General features: G+C 29.7%; 1 protein-coding gene across 3 annotated transcripts in view; it reads left to right on the top strand.

Annotated features, from left to right (window-relative positions):
• The window catches only part of LOC107454270 (polypeptide N-acetylgalactosaminyltransferase 9), a 117,488-nt gene that overhangs the window by 23,428 nt on the left and 73,660 nt on the right, over nucleotides 1-20,400 (top strand). The window contains exon 1 of one of the 3 annotated variants that reach the window (XM_071187093.1): nucleotides 8,589-8,749. The exons of the other annotated variants lie outside the window; for them this stretch is intronic. The gene's annotated coding sequence lies outside the window, so the exon portion shown is untranslated. Of the gene's footprint in view, nucleotides 1-8,588; nucleotides 8,750-20,400 lie in introns of those variants that run through there. 3 annotated transcript variants of the gene reach the window in all.

Genomic DNA, 20,400 nt, shown 5'->3' with positions numbered 1-20,400 from the left:
CTTTTTATGCTTTCATAAGAGTTTTTATGTTATTTTTTATTATTATTATTATTATTTATCCGGAAAGGGATTTATTGTCTTACACACGCACAGAAATACGTAAATAAAAAATTCCCTTTATCAAAAATACGTAAATAGAAAATACCATCTCCAGACTGGATGCTTACTTAAAATTTGGTCTCAATAACTAATTTTTTTTTGAAAAATCTCATGAGCTAGTTACAATTTTAATTATGTATGCTTATTTAGAACCTTATATTTATATTTCAGTTATACATCTAATTTTAGTTTTAGTCAAATAAAAATTTCTGAGAGTTGTTTAGTTAATACGTTTTTGCTATTTATATATTCGAGTAATTTCGATTAATGTCTTCTTTTGAAAAGAAAAAAACCGATCAAATCAATTTTATTTTTATTCTATTCATTACCAATTTTATTAAATGCCGCTTTATTATAAGATAATTAAAAATAAGGCCCCCTTTTTTAACTTTGTTGATGTTAAAATTTTATATTTTTATTCATTTAGACAAGTAGATGTTAAACTTTTGAATTCTATTTAATAACGCCAGTTATTGTTAAAATGTTTTTAATTCTATCCAATAAGGTAAGTAGATGTTAAAACTGATCCTAATTATTAAAACAAATAAAGATTAATTAAGTTAGGACAAATGAATGTTAATTTTATTGATGAACACAAATTGATGTTAAAATTTTTTAATTTCATTCATTTGGGTAAGTTGATAATTTTTTTAAATTCTGTTCATTAGGGTAAGTTGTCGAGTTGGGTAGTGATTCGAATCTCCAACTTGTAACTGATTCGAATCAATCAGCGATTGGAATAAGTTGTTTTTGACGAAATAGTTTTAAATAATAATGAATAATTGTTTCTTAAATTACAGTTTTGTTTCACAGTGTTGCTATGTCATATACAGTTAAAAATTCTTAAATAAAATTTTTATGAAAATTCTTTATAGAACCTAAAAGATTCTTACGAATTCATTATTAAGGACTTAAGATTTTCCGATTAAAGAATTTGATGAATTTAGATTTAAAAAATATATGCATAAGAAACATTATTTTGTAGTATCGCTATTAGCAGCATATACAATTGAGTTAATGTCAAAATTTTTTAATTCTATTCATTAAAATAAGTGGATATTTAAATTTTTTAATCCCATTCAGTAGGGAAAGTTGATGATAATTTTTATTTTATTTTTATAAAATTCTTTAATTTCAGTAAAAGTTCACATTTTTAGCTGACATTATATAAAATGAATTCTAGTATTCTAGTTGGGCAGTCTTAGGCTTATATGTTATTTTGTTTTAGAAACGAAGAAGTATTCAATAAATGGCCAAACTTATGTTCTGCAGTAGCAAGATAAAGAATTTTCATAGTATTTTTTTAGAACAAAGCCATTATCAAAAAGGAAAGTTCTTCTCGAAATAGGAAATGTTCCAAAAAAAAGAATGCTTTGGGCAGATTAAAATTTCTATCATTCGTTGTTGCCGCTAGCGAAATGTAAACAAAATAAATCTTATTTTCTGTTTTATTGCCATGACCGTTATTTACTATGGGTCGTCTACATATAGGAACGCAAAAGAGAAAAAAGTACGAATCTAGTTAAAGATGTGTTTCTTATTAAGGAAAGTAAAATCTGTCTGTATTGGTCTTTTTTTTTAATAAATACTACAAAATTTTCAATTTATTTTTCATTCTTAGGAAGCAAAATCCTACGTTTAATGTAGGATTTTTATAAATTTTTTTTTTTAAAGTAGAACTTTGGTGCTCTCTAAACTTTGGTAAAGGCTCTAAAAATCAAGCCATTTGTGATAAACTATTTCAACAAAATACGAGGAGCGGATAGATGCTCTATAATAAGTCTTGAGTTTAACATTTAAGCAAACGAAAATTTAATCAAAATTGTGCGTGCAACTGCAACGAACGTAAATACTATTAATTTAAAGAAAGTTTAAAAGGTAGAAAGTTTTAAACTTATCGTGATAGGCATATGTGAGCAAAAATATTGTTTTGATAAAATCTCCTTAAAACCAGGGCTGTTGCGTTTTAAGCACTGGCATCGGTTAGGTGATCACTTTAGTTAGCGTCTTTAAGTCTGCGAAGGGACCGAGGATGAGCGGTATCGTTTTTTCTTAATAGTGTTAATGTCTACCTTGAAGTGCTCGACTTCGCGAATAGGTCGCTGGGCTGCCAAAGCGTGGGAGCTATTCCCTCTGCAGAAGATCAAAATTTGAGAGTATGTCTTCAGACCACCCACAGGGATGTTTAAGATTGCCCCCTGCAGCTCTAGTACGAATTAAAGTACTACTATTAATCTCCAATTCCAAAAGTGATCGTATAAAGAAGTCTGAAAGTCAGAAAAACAATTTTTTCTTTTGTACAATTACAATATGGGCCGGGATAGCCTGGTTGGTAGAGCGTTGGACTCTTGTTCGAGAGGACGGGGAGTTCGCATCCAGCCGGTCGAAAAATCCCCGTTTATTAAATGGTGACTGTGCACATTGAATGTGTCGGGGTCACAAAGTCCTCCAAGTTCCCATAACAAATCAATACCTCTGGGGGTTATTGATCCAGGAGTTCCTTTGTCTTCTGGATTGGGTTCAAAATGACAAGGCTACGAAGTTGAACATTGGTAGTCGTAAACTCAAATTTGGGTCTGCTGCTCTACGACGGCTATTAAATAAAAAAACAAGAACAATGTGTTAAAATCAGTTTTATTTTTCATTTAAAGCAACAAATAGCACTAAAATATTTACAAATCCTGTTTGAAGATGTTAAAATTGTTTCGGTTCCCACTTTTAAAAGCCGAGACTGCAATTTGGATTGTACATCTCAACTCGATATTTCTCTCCAGAGAACGTTAGTTCCCTTGTAAGTGTTCACATTAGTTAAACAATATCACCTTGAATATTAAATTTTTTTAAAAAATTATATCTTTAACGGTAGTTGATACTTGTAAAGAAAAATCTTTAAAATGGTAAACTGCTGCCATATGGTTTATTTTAAATAATTAATAAAATTTCAGTTTTTAATCCATCAGAAAGTAAAATTGTCCATCTTTTATTACAAAAATCCATCTTTTATTGTCAAAATTGGTTTTGTTTTGGGTTTGAAGGCGTGCGCACTTTATTTGGACGTCAACACACTTTTCGACAGCGCGCATGCGTCGTCATTGCATGCGTTGCTATGGCGATCCCTGGTGTTAGATAATTTTTTTTAGAATTCTTTTTTTCACTCTTAATTTTGTTATGCATGAAGTGGGTGAGTTTATTTATGAGATATAGGACCAGAGAGATCCCATAAATACTTCTTGAGTTGTGAATGAAAGAGAATTTCATCATTTGAACAATATTTTTGTTTTTATTGTTTTAATGAAGAATCAGAAATTCTAACCTACAATTCAAACTGGATCGTTTTTAATACTAATTCAGGTGAATATCACAAATAAAGAAGGTAAAAAATATGTATATATACTAGACAACAACCATTTTGTCAATGGGTAACCATGTGATCACCGAAAGGCGATTAAATTTTTTTTTAAAAATTAATTTTGAAAATTAAAGAAATTTCAATGATGAACTTTAAATAAGCGCAAATTACTTTTAACGCTGGTAGGAGGACTTTACTTTTAAAGCAGAAAGAGACACTAGTGTTTCATGCTGTATTTTAAATATTTTAATTTTTTTAAAATTTATTTTTAAATTTTAATCAGAGACTGTTATGAAAATTTTGAAAATCTCTGAAATCAATGATGAGATTGGGACATTGTATGGTTCTTGTGACGAAAAACATTTCTTTGCTAAATGAGAGAAAAAACTAAATGATATAAGACATAGAATAATCGGAATTTATTGCTATTATGATACAAACTGTCGGAATTAAAAATGTGTGGAAAAATGGAATTACTAACTAGACATGGGGTTGATGTGACAAAAACATTCGAAAGAACATAACATAAAAAAGGGGTAAGAATCGGTAATTATTTATATTTTTCAATTTGTGTTGCGGCCTGATTCTGGATCTTTAATTCTATTTCGAAAACATAATCCGATTATGGTTGTTAAAATCGGCGATTTACGACTGCCTTCGATTTTTTTTAAATTTTATTTTAATATCTTTTATTTTAAAATTTTTTATTTCAATATAAATTTTAGAAATCCTCATTTTTATAATGACTTCTATTTAATGTTAAATAACTTAAAAATCTAACTTTTCAATTGTACAAGTTTTTTATTTTGTTTATTTATTTTAATGTTCGAAAAAATAAAATAGAACCCAATCAACGACTGTTGACATAGAGGTCGCTATCAACTTTCCAGAAGCAATCATATTCGCCTGACAATGAAACGTAACAGTCATAGGTAACAGTTAAGTGACGGATCCAGTCCAGCCTTGTAAAGGCAATGTCCTAAAGTTTGATAACAAATTTCGACCCTTGTCCTTCCTGTATTATATTTCTATATATAAAGTTCACACTTTTTTTAATGGTAACTATAAGCCAAGAGAATCACAAATTCTCCAATTTCTGAATGAACGGCATGATAGTGGTAAGGTAGTCAGCATTGCGCACCGGCTGCTTCTATTAGAGTAACTTTTTGTGCCATGATATTCTAATGGATTTTAATGGACAAACTAAAATTATTTCCTAAAATTCGATTTTATTTTTAATTATATGAATGCAAAAAATATCTAAATTGTTTTAAATGAGTAATTAAAATTCTCATTAATAAATTGCTGAAACATAATAATAAAACAGGGCGGTGATCTTTAATTGTAAATATTTTTTTTTTTTCATTTTCTCTCCCTATTCTAATAAAAGGAAGGGAAAAAAATCTGCTGGCCGCATTAATTTATTTTTTTACTATTTTTGATATCTTAAGAATTTGATCCTACCATTATATTCCATTAATTCTAATCGAAAACTATGATATTTCAGCCTTTATACGCTGTGTTATCTCAAATCTTTGCACCGAGTCCTGCTTTTACTTTCTATATGAAGTGTTCGGCCAAGTGTGGCTAATATTTCTATAGTGTATTCGAGAGATTTTATCTCCAACTGTTCCGAAAAACCGAAAAGATCTTTTTAAAACAGATATGGATCGAACACTTTGTGTTTATGAAACATTGTATATGTTTGCTTTCACTAAGTACTGTATTTTATACATTATCGAAAATGCAGGTAGAATTATTTTTCTTTTTTGGATTAAAGTAATAAATATGCGTTTTGAGGACATATATATATATTTTTTATGTATTTGCATGTATTGCTCGCTAACTATATTAAATAATAACTATATTATGTATTCAGAATCTTAACTGAATTTTTTAAGCTCAGTAGCAATTCGTTAAAAGAACTGTTATAAATTTTTTTTTTTGAAATTCGGTAACTTTAAAAAAAGAAAATAAATAAACGTTTGTAGAAAATATTTTTTGAAACTGGGTAGCTAGTTTCGAAATAATGGATAACTATTTCTTAAAATTTCCCTGCTGCTTTTTAAATTTTTTTTTATAGTTAAAAATGTTAAATAGGTAAAAATAAAGTCAATAAATCAGTACTGAGTAACACTACATACAAGTAGATGCCAAATACTGAAAAACATGTACAACACAATTAAATCCAAAATGATTTTAATTGAATGAAGCAAAACACGTTCTCAGTTGTTTATCCCATCAAAATTAAAAATTGACAGCATTCAGTATCATTTAGCAACGATACTCTTGCTCAAAGCCAACTCAAATGATAATCAAAATTTACCATAATCAAACGGTCCTGTTCGAAGGGGCCTTAAAAACCCTATTCCCACATTATCTATTTCAAAACTTCACAATACTGGTACAGTTTTAGTAGGTGCCAGATTTACTTTGTATCTACATTTATATATTTTGTACGTTGATAGTGCATATTATCAAAATGAATTGAGTATCATAGACATCATTAATAGTATGGCGATTTTTTACGTTTCTCTTTAAAGATTTAGGTTACTTTTCGGTTATCAGATCAAAAAGTCTCTAAAATGCTCTCCACAAACTTTTTGTTTTATTTATTTATTTGATTTATTTAGATCTTCATTTTGAAATAATACATATAATTCTTGAAAATGATAACATATGGATCGTGATCAAATAATGCATATAATTGCAAATGATAACATATAGATCGTGGTCAAATGATACGTATAATTCTTGCAAATGATAACATATAGATCGTGATCTTGAAATCATACATATAATTCTTGCAAATGATAACATATAGATCTTGATATAGATTTTGTGATCTTGAAATAATACATATAATTCTTACAAATGATAACATATAGATCGTGATCAAATAATGCATATAATTCTTGCAAATGATAACATATAGATCGTGATCTTGAAATCATACATATAATTCTTGCAAATGATAGCATATAGATCTTGATATAGATTTTGTGATCTTGAAATAATACATATAATTCTTACAAATGATAACATATAGATCGTGATCTTGAAATTATAGGGGAGAGTGGGGTCAATTGTAACATTTTTTACNATATAGATCGTGATCTTGAAATCATACATATAATTCTTGCAAATGATAGCATATAGATCTTGATATAGATTTTGTGATCTTGAAATCATACATATAATTCTTGCAAATGATAACATATAGATCGTGATCTTGAAATTATACTTATGATTCTTACAAATGATAACATCATGATCCTTTGAAAAGACTGAAATTATAATTTTTTTTCTTAATGTGAGAATTTAATACTGGCATTACAATTCAGTGCTGAATTGCTTCACAAACTTAAAATGAGATTTTTTTTCTTATTTTTAATTTTAAAAAGCAAAGTGAAATAATTTTTTTTTCAGTCGTATATTTTACGTCGTGTAAAAAGAGTCAACTTTCAAGTATTAAATTTGAGAGCGCATTTTATATTCAGTTTGTCGACCGTAAGCGGTGACATTGAGCAGAAAAATGTAGATTTTCCGTGACTGAAATACATATTTTAAAAGTTGAAGAATGCAATTCATTTTGGAAAGGTTGTGTTATGTTAATACGTCTACACGATGATAAAATCTCAACTACTTTCTTTCTAGAATTAATTTCATGACTCCATTAAATAATGTGCGTGAAGTTTTCAAAACGTTTTGAACTAATTCAAAACTTAAGGTGAAACACATAAAGCCAGACACATAAATGTGTTGTTTTTTCCCCCAACTGAACCTGACTATATTTGATGTCCTACTTTCAAGTATAAAAATATTTCGGCAAAATTTTTCTTCACTGTAAAATTTGTTTAAGTCATCGAATTCGAATCACAGCGATGACTGGTCGATTCGAGTTCAGATACGAATTTCGCATCCGACTCGCACCGACCACAGTCCCTCTGTAGTCAGGCTAACCGTGGGAGCTTCTCTTGGTCTTCCTCTCCATGTAACGCAAATGCGGGTCCGTTCCATTAAAAACTCCTCCACGAAGGCAAATTTCTCCAATTCAGGATCCAGGAGTTCCCTTGTCTTCTGGGCCGGGTTCAAAATGACAAGGCCATGGAGTTGAATATTAGCAGTCGTAAGCCCAAAAAATTGGGTCAGTTGTTCAACGACGGTTTTAAAATGAAATAAAATTTGCAGAATGACTTTCGAAATGAATGAGTTAGTCATTAAACTATTCGAAATATTGATAAGCTTCCTTTTCATTTGCCATTCTTCAATTATTGCTAGGACAAAATATTTCGTTTCTTAATAGACTGTTAATATTTTTATATTGATTGTTCTTTCTCGTAGAAAAATTGTTTTAAACACCTGCGAATAATGAATGAATCTATACTCATCACCTGGAATGCGCGTGTTCTTTCTTTTCGTGCTCTGACTTATGTCGTCTCGTGACTTAGTTGTACATTTTTCTTTCCTTCTCGAATAAAATGGAAAACTCGTGTTCCGTTTATCTGTTCTGGGCTATAATGAATTCACTAATAAGTTTTTAAGTTGGTATAATTCTATTAAGATAGATAAATTAAAAATAAACATATGTATGATTTTCGGTAAAGTTAAGATTAGAGTTAAAATTAATGTAAACTTTGGTATCGGAAAAAATGGTTGTCACAAGTTTTTCTTATGTTTTTAACTGTGTCTTATGTTTTAAGTGAGTAAATTGAATTGCAATGTAATGTCTTTTTCTGCTTAAAATTTGTTGCCAAATGCAAAATATTTTGATCAAAGTAAATAGTATAGGATTCCTATTTTTTTAATACTGAAATATTTATTTTTGATGGAATTATAGTTAAATTTTAAAGCTTAAATCAACTGATCTTGGCATTTTCTTTAAAAAATTTTACTTTGAATAAGAATGTCTATAAATATCTGTATGCCGTATGCCTATAAATATCTTTTGTTACGAGCGTAAATTAGTTTAATGAAATTGAATAGGATATGCACACCTTTATCAAAAAGCGAGGTAGAAAGAGATTTTCCGAAATTCGAACTTCCAGCTGAGTAAGTGCAAAAAACAAGCGAGAAAGGGTGAGTGACGGAATGTCGTTCGTCTAGTGACGCCTCTATTCGAATTAGAAAAGTCAGGTTCAGTCCCCCGACTACCTTTTTATCATGCGGTAAACCCGTAGGTCAAGGTAGTTTGAGCACTGACTTTGCTCTTCACTTTTTTTTTTTCTTTTTCACTTTCGGCGAAAAAGTTGTAGAAATATGAGTGGCGTCACGATGTCTGGATTTCATTTTATTCGACAGGTAATCGTAATAATAGTTTGTATTTTGAAATCTTTGTCTGAGGAATTTTGATTTCTACATACTAATACAAAGTGTAAACAAAGTTTACTTCGCATTAGAAAAAAAAAAAAAAAAAAAAAAAAAAAAAAAAACATAATACTATGAACTTATTAAAATAAACGAAAGTGTAATGCCGTATGTCTATAAATATAATTGGTCCACGTTTATATATTATCTACATGAATTACGTATCGAATTTTGCAATATACTCCGGTAAAGATGTAGAATTTAATTGTTGCCGTAAAAGTGACTTATGTCATTTAAATTGATTTGAAAGTAATATTTTAAACAGAAAAAAGAACACTTCATTTTTAGCAGACGATTCTGTAAAAATCGGACTTTCGCAATCGACGTTTCGAATTTTGCTCAATTCGCAATATATTGCTGTAGAATAAAAAAGGAATTAGTTCGTTACTCAAAAAGAGACCTTTTTATAATGTCTCTTAATTTATTTCAAAATAGTATTTAAGGCAGCGATTCTCAACCTGTGGGGCGCGCCCCCCTAGGGGGGCGCGAGCACACCATAGGGGTGGCGCGAGAATACTCAAGAGAAAATATTATTTAAAAAAATTGATTAACTGGATGAAAGGAAAGCGCACATATACATAGAAAGCAAAAAACATTTTGACATATTTAATAACTTATTAAAGTGAAACAACTTATTAAATCAAAATTTAAGGTGGGGAGCCAAGGGTGGCTTGGCCTTAAGGATTTTTTTATAATTTTCTGATTAAGTCTGTGTATCTGAATTTTTTCTGTAACATCTTACACCTATCTCTAATATATATCACGTATACTTTTAATTGTAAAATAAAATTTCATTTATTTTATAGTACAATTTCAAAATTGTAGCTTCTGCGCCTAAAGTTTCCCACAGGTTCCAAAGGTGAGCCATATATTGAAATCACTTTTTCACTTACTCAAATTATCCTTAGAAAAAACATTTAGACTGGCAAACGTCTTTTAAAAAGGCACTNCATAGTTTCTACAATCTCAATTGCTGCTGATTTTTACTTTACTTTTGTTTTGGTGGTTAGTTAAAAATAATTTAAAGACAGAATTCAGAATACTCAATATACATTATTGTTGCATACATTTTACTGCAAGTGGGGGGGCGCGATGAAAATTATGATTGAAAACTGGGCCGCGAATACTGAAAGGTTGAGAAACGCTGATTTAAGGGAAGAAACTAGGGAAGTAACATAATATATTCAGTAAACGATTCTATAAATAATGGACTTTCGCAATCGAGTACACATGGTATGTATAAAATGATACATTTATTTGCATCAGTTGTATAAGTTTTTTTGTTACAGAATGTTTCTTAACGAATCCTCTTGCGATAAGATGCTTATAATTGTGATGTACTCATATTTTAATATAACTTTTTTCTTAAAATGCTTTTTACATAATTTCAATATTTTGAGCAAATATATATTTTAAAGTATATTTATTTCCCACGGTTTTGTTATAATATATTGTATTTTAATGTAATGGTGCATGAAAATAATACACATATGTTTTTAAAAATGAGTAATAATATTAATAAATCGTATTTGTTAGAAATTTTAATACAGTATAGTATAAGTCGGAGTTGATTTCGGAGAAATGCTATGAAAGAAAAATGAAATTAATATTTTCATAAGTGCTTTGAGTTTGCAACAGTTACTCATGAGTGTCAGGTCAAGTGTAGCCAGGGCCCGACTAAGCCTAATTGGATCCCTGGGCAAAAACTTCTTTAGGGACCCCCTCTGTTTCACTACTCCAGTAATGAAGAATTGAAGTTTATGCAGGTATTTAAATTTTTCACCTCATTATACATATATAACAAGAAAATTGACTAGAACCTAAAATAACTGTAAAGTCTCCCCACCCCCCAGCCCCGTTAGGGCGGAATTCAGCTACATTTGCTATATGCAAATTTTTCCATTGTAATTGCGAAAATTTAGCTGAATTCCGCACTAGAAAGCCTTGAATTTACGAACTATAGATTTTTTGTGTTCATGCGATAGATTAATGAGGAAGCCAACATAAAACTGGCGGATTTTACACAGTACTGATATTTTGTTTAAAAAATTTTCATGAATGAAGGAAACCCTAAAGTAAACTTTCAATTCGATTTGGGGACCCCCTTCTGATGTGGGGCCCAGGGCAACTGCCCCGTATGCCCCTGCCTTTGTCAAGTTCTGAGTTTAGCTTATCTAAAGCCAGCGCTGTCTATGCTTTTTCTAAAAATGGCGCAAAACGTTAATAAATGGAAATGCTGCAGTTTTGCGAAAATGAAAAGCATTTGTATTCAAATTTTTTAATGTTTAAAAACTTACTCCAATGCTACATTATCTGATGAAATTCGTAAGAACTGAAAATAAGGCAGTGATTCTGATAGTTTTCATCCAGGTGGGAAAATATCGCTAGATTGGCTAATTTTTAAAAGGTTATTAAAATATTTAAATTATTTGTCTGTTCTAAAGCCCAGATAATTCTTCACGGCAATATGATTTATAGCTTAAAATCATAGTTTTGTTACGAGTGTAAGGCATTTAAACTTTTTTTTATTTTTTGTCAACCGAGCTTCGAGGAAGAGCATTTCCGCCTTTTCGGGAGTAAATAAAGAGAATGCCGTGACAAAATCTAATAATCGAGTTTTTCTTTTCGTTTAATACGGAAGTACGTTATGAATGGACAATTTTAATTAAAAGAAATGCTAATATTTATACAAAAGTTTACAACTGGTATACCAGCTTATATATAGTTGTGGAAAGTTTTCCTCTCGCGGGTATACTTTGTTCGATTTTTATAATGCGATTTTTATAATTCTTATATATTCTTATAATTATAAGAATTATAGAAATGATAATAATTAGAAGAAATTTGTTTGCGGAAAATGTACAATGGAAACACACTGTATATAATGCGTCGAGCAATAAATTAAAAATTGTTATTCTTTGACATTTTTAACATAAAAATTGGCAATATACAGTTTTATTTAATTATAACAAAGTTTTTTTTAGTTTACTTCCTTCCTAACATCCATATTTCGTACATTCAATCAAAAAACATTGAGTTCGATTATTTGATCGGCTATGGTAGAAATAGATATATATTGAGTGTTGGTATGTTTTAGTGTTGAAGTATCTGAAATGTAAGAAGTTTTAAAAAAACATTACGAAGAATATACTGCCATTTTACATTGATTCTGATATACACATTATTTCTTCTGATTTTGATGCTTCTCACAATACTCATTGTCTTTTTCAAGAATATTTAAACAAATTTTGGAGTCGGTAGGTTTTGTAATTGTTAATGTGGCAACATCTACGAGAAAAATTCTATTACATATTGCGTTAGTAACTTCTTAATGATTTATACTTTCGCTTCTCGACGCCTTTAAGGAATGTTTGACAGTGAGACATAGTTACGAACAATGGGGAAAAAGAAAGGACCATTACTGCTACTGTGTCAACGGGGGAATTTTTATAAATATTTAAGGCGCATAATTTATTTGGTTGGAAAAAAAAATTTCAAAACGTTTTTGTAGATGTAAGATTAAGGAATATAACATGTGTTTAAATAATATGTGTATTTTATATTTATGTAAATGTAAAATTTATGTATATTTTGGTAGATGTGAATTAAAATATATCGAATAATTAAATATTTAATGTACGTGTTTCTTTAATTTCGTTTCCATTTTGTTGAGGAAGGATTAAATCCATCCAATAATAGTGATTTAAATATTTAACGTTTGTTTTAACTTTTATTGGGTTGGTAACAAATTATTATTTTTTTTAATTTTGTAGATGTAAGATTAAGGAATATAACATGTGTTTAAATAATATATGTATTTCATATTTATGTAAATGTAAAATTTATGTAGATGTATAATTTATGTATATTTGTGTAGGTGTAAAATTAAAATATACCAAAGAATTAAATATTTAATGTGCGTATTTCCTTAATTTCGCTTGTAGTTTCTTAATGTAGAATTAAAACCATCCAATCATAGTGATTTAAATATTTAACGTATGTTTCATTTTGTTGGAAATGACATATCTTAGAATTGGTTGTAGATGTAAGATCAAAATACATCGAGTAATGATTTATATATGTTACTGTGAATGACCGAAATCTGGAGAATGTCGACTTTCACCGGTGAATGTCAACAATCACATAGTCGCTTTGGTATATGTCCGAAATATATACTAGGTCTAGTGAAGTGTCATTGTCCAGATGCACTTACCGGTGTTCTCTAGTCTGAAGTTTTGATATTTAGAGCTACTGCTCGGTATACATTTGTCCGGTATGCCCTACATCGATTTTTTTAAGGTCAATTGCCCAGTGTGCTTTTAACCGGCATTCCAAACACTGATGTTTCTCCTAATCTATCCTCAGCAGTTATTAAAATATCGAATAAATATAATAATATCAACGAATAAATTAATATAAAATTGGATATAACACATATTTCGGACATTCACCAAAGTGACTATGTGATTGTCGACATTCACCGGTGAAATTCGACATTCTCTTGATTTCGGTTTTCCACGGTAATATATGTACTAAACACACGCAATTTTATAAATTTTTCTTAAAATTTGTAATTAGGAAATGAAATCTATCAAATAATAACTTAAATATTCATCGTTTTTCTTTTTACAGTTGGGGGCAATTTATTTTAAATTTTGCAATTATAGGGTGAGGATATATAGAACAAAGAATGCATGTTAATATTTAACTATTCTATTTTATTTCTATGGGATCGCGACCCTTTCTTTTCTTTATCATGGTAATTTGTAACCTAAAATGTATTGAATTATAATTAAAAAATTAGTAAATTTTTCATAAAAAAATTCATTTCAATAACTTTGAGGAACTAGTCATAAAGATTTTTGAGTATCAATGAGTACTTAAAAAAAGAAGAAAAAAAATTAAGCTATCTAACTTCATTAACTTCACAATTATTTTCATAATTATTTATTGAATGATATTAAATTTGTTGCTGTCAAAAAAAAGTGTAAAGTTATCTTTTTTTTCTTCCAAAGAGTTGAAGCAGTTATACTTCACAGACATCTTCATGCTTCATTTCAAACAAATGAAAAAACAGAAAGGTTAAAATCTCAGACGAAAGTAAAAGGGACTGAAAAAAAACAAACATGTGTTCTTGGAAATCATTACTTTCTTCTTAACCCGCGGCTACAACAAGATAGAAACGTGAGAGCATTTGAAACAAAACAAATTCGATTCTAAAAAAAGCATTTTATTCAACTCGTCAAACTGTGTTCACGAAGAAGTAAAACAGGTTTAGTTTTTTTCGTTTTCTCTATTTGTTTACAACTGAACTTTTTCTTCATCTTTTACGAACTTGGAAAGAGAGAAGATGAAAACTTAAAATGGCGTCCCACTTTTCTTCACTGCATTTACCTCTAATAAAGTTTTTCTTTCTTTTTTTTCTGAAGTATATTGCTAAATAAAATAAAATTAAAAATGATGCATCTTCATTGGTGATGAAATAGGTTTTCCTTGAATCTTAGGTCACCTTGTGGATGATATCATCCGATGATTTTATTCGATGAATAACCTCAAAAAGAACTTCCTTGGTTGTTCTTTTTATGCATATTGTTATTTATTATTGCTTTACCAAGAAATAATTAGGTGCGTAACCTGTAGAAATGAGCTTTCGGAAGACGTTTCTACGCCTCGGTCGATGCTGAAAACAGGCCCCTTACTTCAATTTTAAGGGCAATTATAAAATTCGTTAAATTCCAAGATAATTCCATGCGAAAAAAATTAATACCTATTTATTATTTTTAATTATTTTATTTAAGCTTATTCAAAATAATTTTGAATTGTGAGGTTTACAAATTTTTACATCATTTTAAGGAACGTAATTTTCCATGGCAAAATACAAAATTTGAATGAAATCGGTCGTATGGTTCTTTTAAGTATCTAATCGAATCTTAATTATCTTAGTCTTAAATATCTAATAGAATTTTAAGTATCTAAATTTTCTAAAATTTGATATTTTGCTATTCTGTTTCTAAAGAATTTTTACTTAAAAAAAAAAAAAGAAAGAAAATTCCGAATATTGAAAAATAATGAAGTACGCGTCGTGATATAGCGTTAAAAAAATATTAATTCAAATTGTTAATTTTTTTTTCAGTTAAAAAGTAAAATTTTCTGGTTGCTTTCCTAAATTACAAAGTGTCGTTTCAATTAAAAAAAAATTTTCCTGTTTTTATGAAACTAACTTAATGAAACTTTTATGACTGAATTGAAAAGAATGAAACTGAGAAGAAATGAATGAAATGAATGAAATTAAATGAAAAGAGACCACATTTTCATTCCATAAGTTCACTCTTTCTGTTTTGCATTTTAAATATGGGAATATTGGCGTGAAGCTTAAATAAAATTTTTACATAGAGAACTTTTAGCCATAAAAAGAAAATTAATCTAAGAATCTTCTTCAAAGACACTGCAGCCAGTTCATGGCCGTCTTAGTCAATTTACCTCATCTAGCTCTATTCGATGCTATATTTCAACTCCCCAGTCTTTTAACCCTACTCTTATCTAGCCATCTTGTTCTACGTCTTTTTCCCTTCTGGAATATGAAAGGTTATTTTAACAGGCTAAGAATGTATTTTATAGCCTATGAATATATAATGATAAAATAAAAAGCCTATGATTATATTTTTCAAACAAACGAAATTTAAAAAAAAAAGGTGGAAATCAATAATATAGAAAACATTTAATCTGGATCTCTGGCAATCGCCGATCCTGCGTGTACTACATAAACCAATTTTTTTTCATTTCACAACCGTCGTTGAACAGCTGACCCCATTTTTGGGTCTACGACTATTAAAGCTAAACTCCGTTGCCTTGTCATTTTGACCCAATCCAGAAGACAAGAGCTCCTGGATCAATTGGTGAGAGAAATTTGCTTCCGTGGAGGATTTTTTTTGATGGAACTAACCCGCATTTGCGTTATATGGAGTGCAAAACCACGAGAACCGGCCACGGTTCTTCTGATGACAAGGGGACTCTCACCCATGATCTGTCTACCACTGAGGATATTTTACGTCAGCACGGTGGTCGGTGCGAGCCGGGTGCGGAATTTGTATTGATCAGTACCGGGATTCGAACTCTCTATCCCCTGAGCCACCACGGCTCGAGCTAGTTTATTATTGTTTGCGAACTGTTGTTGTATCTGAACCTGACTATTTCTTATTTTTACACGAAGTTATGATGAGGAAGAATATCTTGGTGTTCCTTTCGTGTACAAACTGCGACCCATTACGAAAGCTCACGTGATGTGGACTCGAAATTGCCACGCGTCTAATTTTTCACATTTTTAATAAGAATTTTTTCAAGAGATTTTTAAATTTTCCCCTCACACATATGTATTTTAATTTAAAGCGTTTTTAGGAAGTGCTGAGTGGCTTTAATGGATGGTCGTTAAATTGTTAATTCCATGAATTCCCTTTTTTCCCTCATTGGCTGTGATTAAATCTCCAAACGTAGTACTTTAATCAAATTTAACTTATATCTACATGAAACACAGAGATTTCACTTTGCATAACAACCTTCATTTAACTGAATATTATTATTCTTATTATTTTGAAATAAATCTGTTTTTCTATATCCTTTGATGATTTTGGGTACCAAAAAGTCTTTTCTATTACGTGTGTTAACATTTTAAGAATTGTTCATGTTTTTAGTTAAAAACATTGGCGAGCAAAAGTTTTTGTTTGGCTATAAGCGCCTTTAGTACTGCAATTTCACGTCGCGTTGATTTTACTATGTTTCTCATAAAATAAAATTAAAAAAATGAATTCTGAGTTTTCAATATTTTTAAATTAAATTATTCTCCAAAAGTATGATCTTAACTGATTTTAACATAGTTCTTGTTGATAAAAAAGTAAATGAATGCCGTTACTTATCTTTAACCTTCAATCTTAAGAAACGTATCGTAAATAATACATTAGCTATAATCCATACAGCTTTTTTTTCTCCATTTATAACTGAATAAATACAGTTATTGATTTTGTGCTAAGTATTTTACCGAATTCTTCATCCAAAACAATAAAAACTAATCTTGTCAATCAACACGTAGCGAGGATTATTTCGTTAACTTGGTAATGGTGGCAATGCGTTGCTTCGTACGTAATAAGTTGAATACTAAAACACCAGCTGAATTAATTCAACCGCGTGGAATTTATGCCCAGGTGAAAAGAATCACTTTCGCTGTTATTCGGTTTTAATTGCATTCTCTCTCTTTCTCTCAATATTTATTTAATTTCATTACCCCCTTTTTTTAAAATTCCGTTTTAACATTTTTCTTTTCTAAAGCTCAACTTCGGAGAAACCCAGTTTTTGTTTTGCGCAAAATTGAACATTTCCGAACCTAAATGAATGCTTTATAAGAATTTTGATTTTCTTTTTATTTTTTTAATTTTAACCCTTAAGGCTGTTTCTCGAAGTCTCTGTCGCCGCATGAAATGCTGCTTTCTGACGAATAATATGCTATTTTCATAACTGATATGAGTTGGCGATTAAAATGATTCATGATCGTTAGGTCAAGTTTAGCCTATCTTTAGCAAGCACCCTCTATGTTTATTTTGAAAATGGCGCAAAACGTCGATATGGAGAAAAGCCACAGTTTTGTGCAACTGAAACGTGTTTGTGGTCTCATTTTTTAATATTTAATAACTTACTCCAATGCTGTATTATCTGGGCTCATAAAATTTAGCAAAAACTGAAAATAGGGCAGTGATTTTGATCGTTTTCATCTAGGTTTCTTCTTTTTACGTTATTTCACTTTCTTGAATGACTTTTTTTCCCAGCATATTATTCGCATATTTTGTACAGATATTGCGAAATGCTAAAAAGAATAAATAAAAAAAATATCATAATCTAGAAACTTTCGACTTCTTCCCTGAATATTGGATTCATATTTTTTTAATTATTTCTTCCTTATTTTAAGGGTAAAAAAATCTGAAATTGTGTGAAAAAATAAAGGTATGCTTATTTAGAGAAAGTTTTTGTGTCTAAATAATTCTAACTTAACCTGTAATCGTAATTCTCTGAATATTTAGTCACTTAAAATAATGTGTGCTCTAATTAATTAATTTTAAGTGAACTTTTCAAAACCTTTTAGATTGCATCTTAGTATACTCCAATATTTGTAGATCAAAAGTTATCCATTTTATTTCTTCGACTGACTACATTTATAATGTTGCTCCTTAAACATTGCCGTTCGCTTCCTGTATCTATTTTAATTGCTCAATGATGTATTTCGTTTTTATAACCTAAGTTCTATCCTCACTGCTTTTCGCATTATGAAATATAATTTGTAACGGCCGTGAAGTTTAGCAAGTAGCTCGTACATCGAAAAGCCGTATTTCGTTTTGTTTTCTAACAGTTCTATTCTCACTGCTTTTCGCATTATGAAATATAATTTGTAACGGCCGTGAAGTTTAGCATGTAGCTCGTAGATCGAAAAGCCGTATTTCGTTTTGTTTTCTAACAGTTCTATTCTCACTGCTTTTCTTAATGTGAAATATAATTTGCAACGAATGTGAATTTAGCACGCAACTCGTATCGAGAAAAGCAGAACTTCGTTTTGTTTTCTAACCTAAGTTCTATTCTCACTGCTTTTCTCAATATGAAATGTAATTTGTAACGACCGTGAGGTCTAGCATATAGCTCGTATAGAGAAAAGTAGAAAAGAAAAAAATGTGTTTGTGAGTGCAAAAGAGTTTATTTATTTTTATTTTTTAAAGAGTTTTAGAGTCTTTTTTTAAAAAAAATAAGCAAAGAGAAAATGATTAAGAATGAATATATGATGAGGTAAGCAAGACCAAAACTCCTAATACTCGTTCAAAATCTTTCATGTGGCTGATACTATTTATTTATCTGTGAAGTAATTTGTTAAGCAAGTTTGTTTGTGTTTTGGCAGCAATGCATAATTGATTTTATTTGACTCGTTGATTATACTTCAAACATCAAGCGTAACATTTTTCATCTAATTTACTAAGTTTTTAAATTCATTAAAATCTGAAAACACGTTCTTCACTTTTAAATAAATAGGAATTGGTGAAATGGAGTGATCCGGAAGAGAATGTAAGTTCTCGCCATTTGCTTTCAGTCGATAATTAACGCAAGATTTTTTTTAACAATACATCTTTAACAAAGAAAATAACCTTTTGTTTTATAAAATAACAAATTGCGGAAGCTTGATTGTTTTTTATTATTATTTCTTTTTGCGTGATTTTATTTGACAACGAAAAAAACCTTCCATTTAACGGGAAAATAACTTATAGAGATGTTTTTCCATTTTCGGTAGGGGCCAAACGTTTTTCGGCTATATCGTTTACCTTTTGAGGTCATGGAACTGCTGCGAATATTTCCTGCCATTTTTTTTTATATATACTTTCTATTTACCTTAATTTAGCGTTTTATGCATAACGGTAGTTTTAATCAACAGATTGATTAAATTTATACAAAAGATATTGTTTAATTTTTAAAAAAATGGAAGAATTTAAAAGAAATGTTTTATTACTGTAATTGAAATGAATTTATTTTCTAAAAAATAAGCTTATATAATTAATAATGCGGCAGATAATTAATTAATGCGGTTGGTAATTAATTTACGACCCAGATTGTTTAGGGTTATGAAACCGGGTAAGTTAAACCACGTATTTAATATCTTAAAATTGAGTAACTTTGTTTTACTTTTTACGTCATTTTTTAAAAATATGCTGGAACAAACCAATAGTTTAAAATTACTATTTTACAAATATTTTTCTTATGTAGTGGATTAATCAACAAAATATTTAATTTGCTACGTTCAAAATTTGTAATTTTGTTTTTTATTTATTATCAAGTCTGGCGAAAATTTTAAAGTTAGCTGTGAATTCAGGCTTCAGATTACACCGCGTATTTCATGCCAAAAGTGGTTATTCCGACCGAACACCCACAGGTTTATTGTTTCCACAACAGCGCTCTCTGTTGACGAGCTTAGTAACAAATTGTGAAATTTGATTAGAAGAAATAACTGATTTCCTGAGTAGATCAGAGTACACAGTAAATTTCTATCCTCAGGTCGATTTTTCAAACCATCTGTTATTTTTGTAGTAAGAGCTCTCTAGAGATGTCTAAGCTGGATGATTACTTGACAATTCAATTAATTACCGGTATTTTGTTTTTGTGAATGGCAACCCAATGTTTATACTATTCCTATTGAACTGTTCTTATTTCCATTCTAATAGAAACATATTTCTATTGATTGATACTTGATTGATCTTTGATGAATTTTCAGTAGACATTTAAGTGAAGTGGCGTCTGCTTAGACATCTCAATTCTATTTTTTGGAATTAAGTGACTTCGGTTTATGGTAACGTTCTTTCGTGATTATACAGTATCCATGTTTAAAATAAAGGCTCGCGTTGTGTTACAATGCAAAAAGATTTAAAACGTTTGTTTACAAAAAGAGTTAAAACTATAAAAATTGTTAAAGCAGTTGTTTGGCACAGGTGTACAGAGCATACGAAAAAAGATTATCGGCCTCAAATAACGCACATACCAAGGATGGTCATTTTGGAGTCATTTTGCAG

Source organism: Parasteatoda tepidariorum, chromosome 10, assembly GCF_043381705.1.
Source record: "Parasteatoda tepidariorum isolate YZ-2023 chromosome 10, CAS_Ptep_4.0, whole genome shotgun sequence".
Classification (NCBI taxonomy): domain Eukaryota; kingdom Metazoa; phylum Arthropoda; class Arachnida; order Araneae; family Theridiidae; genus Parasteatoda; species Parasteatoda tepidariorum.
Note: the sequence above shows the minus strand (reverse complement) of the source record. Positions and strands in the feature narration are given on the sequence as shown.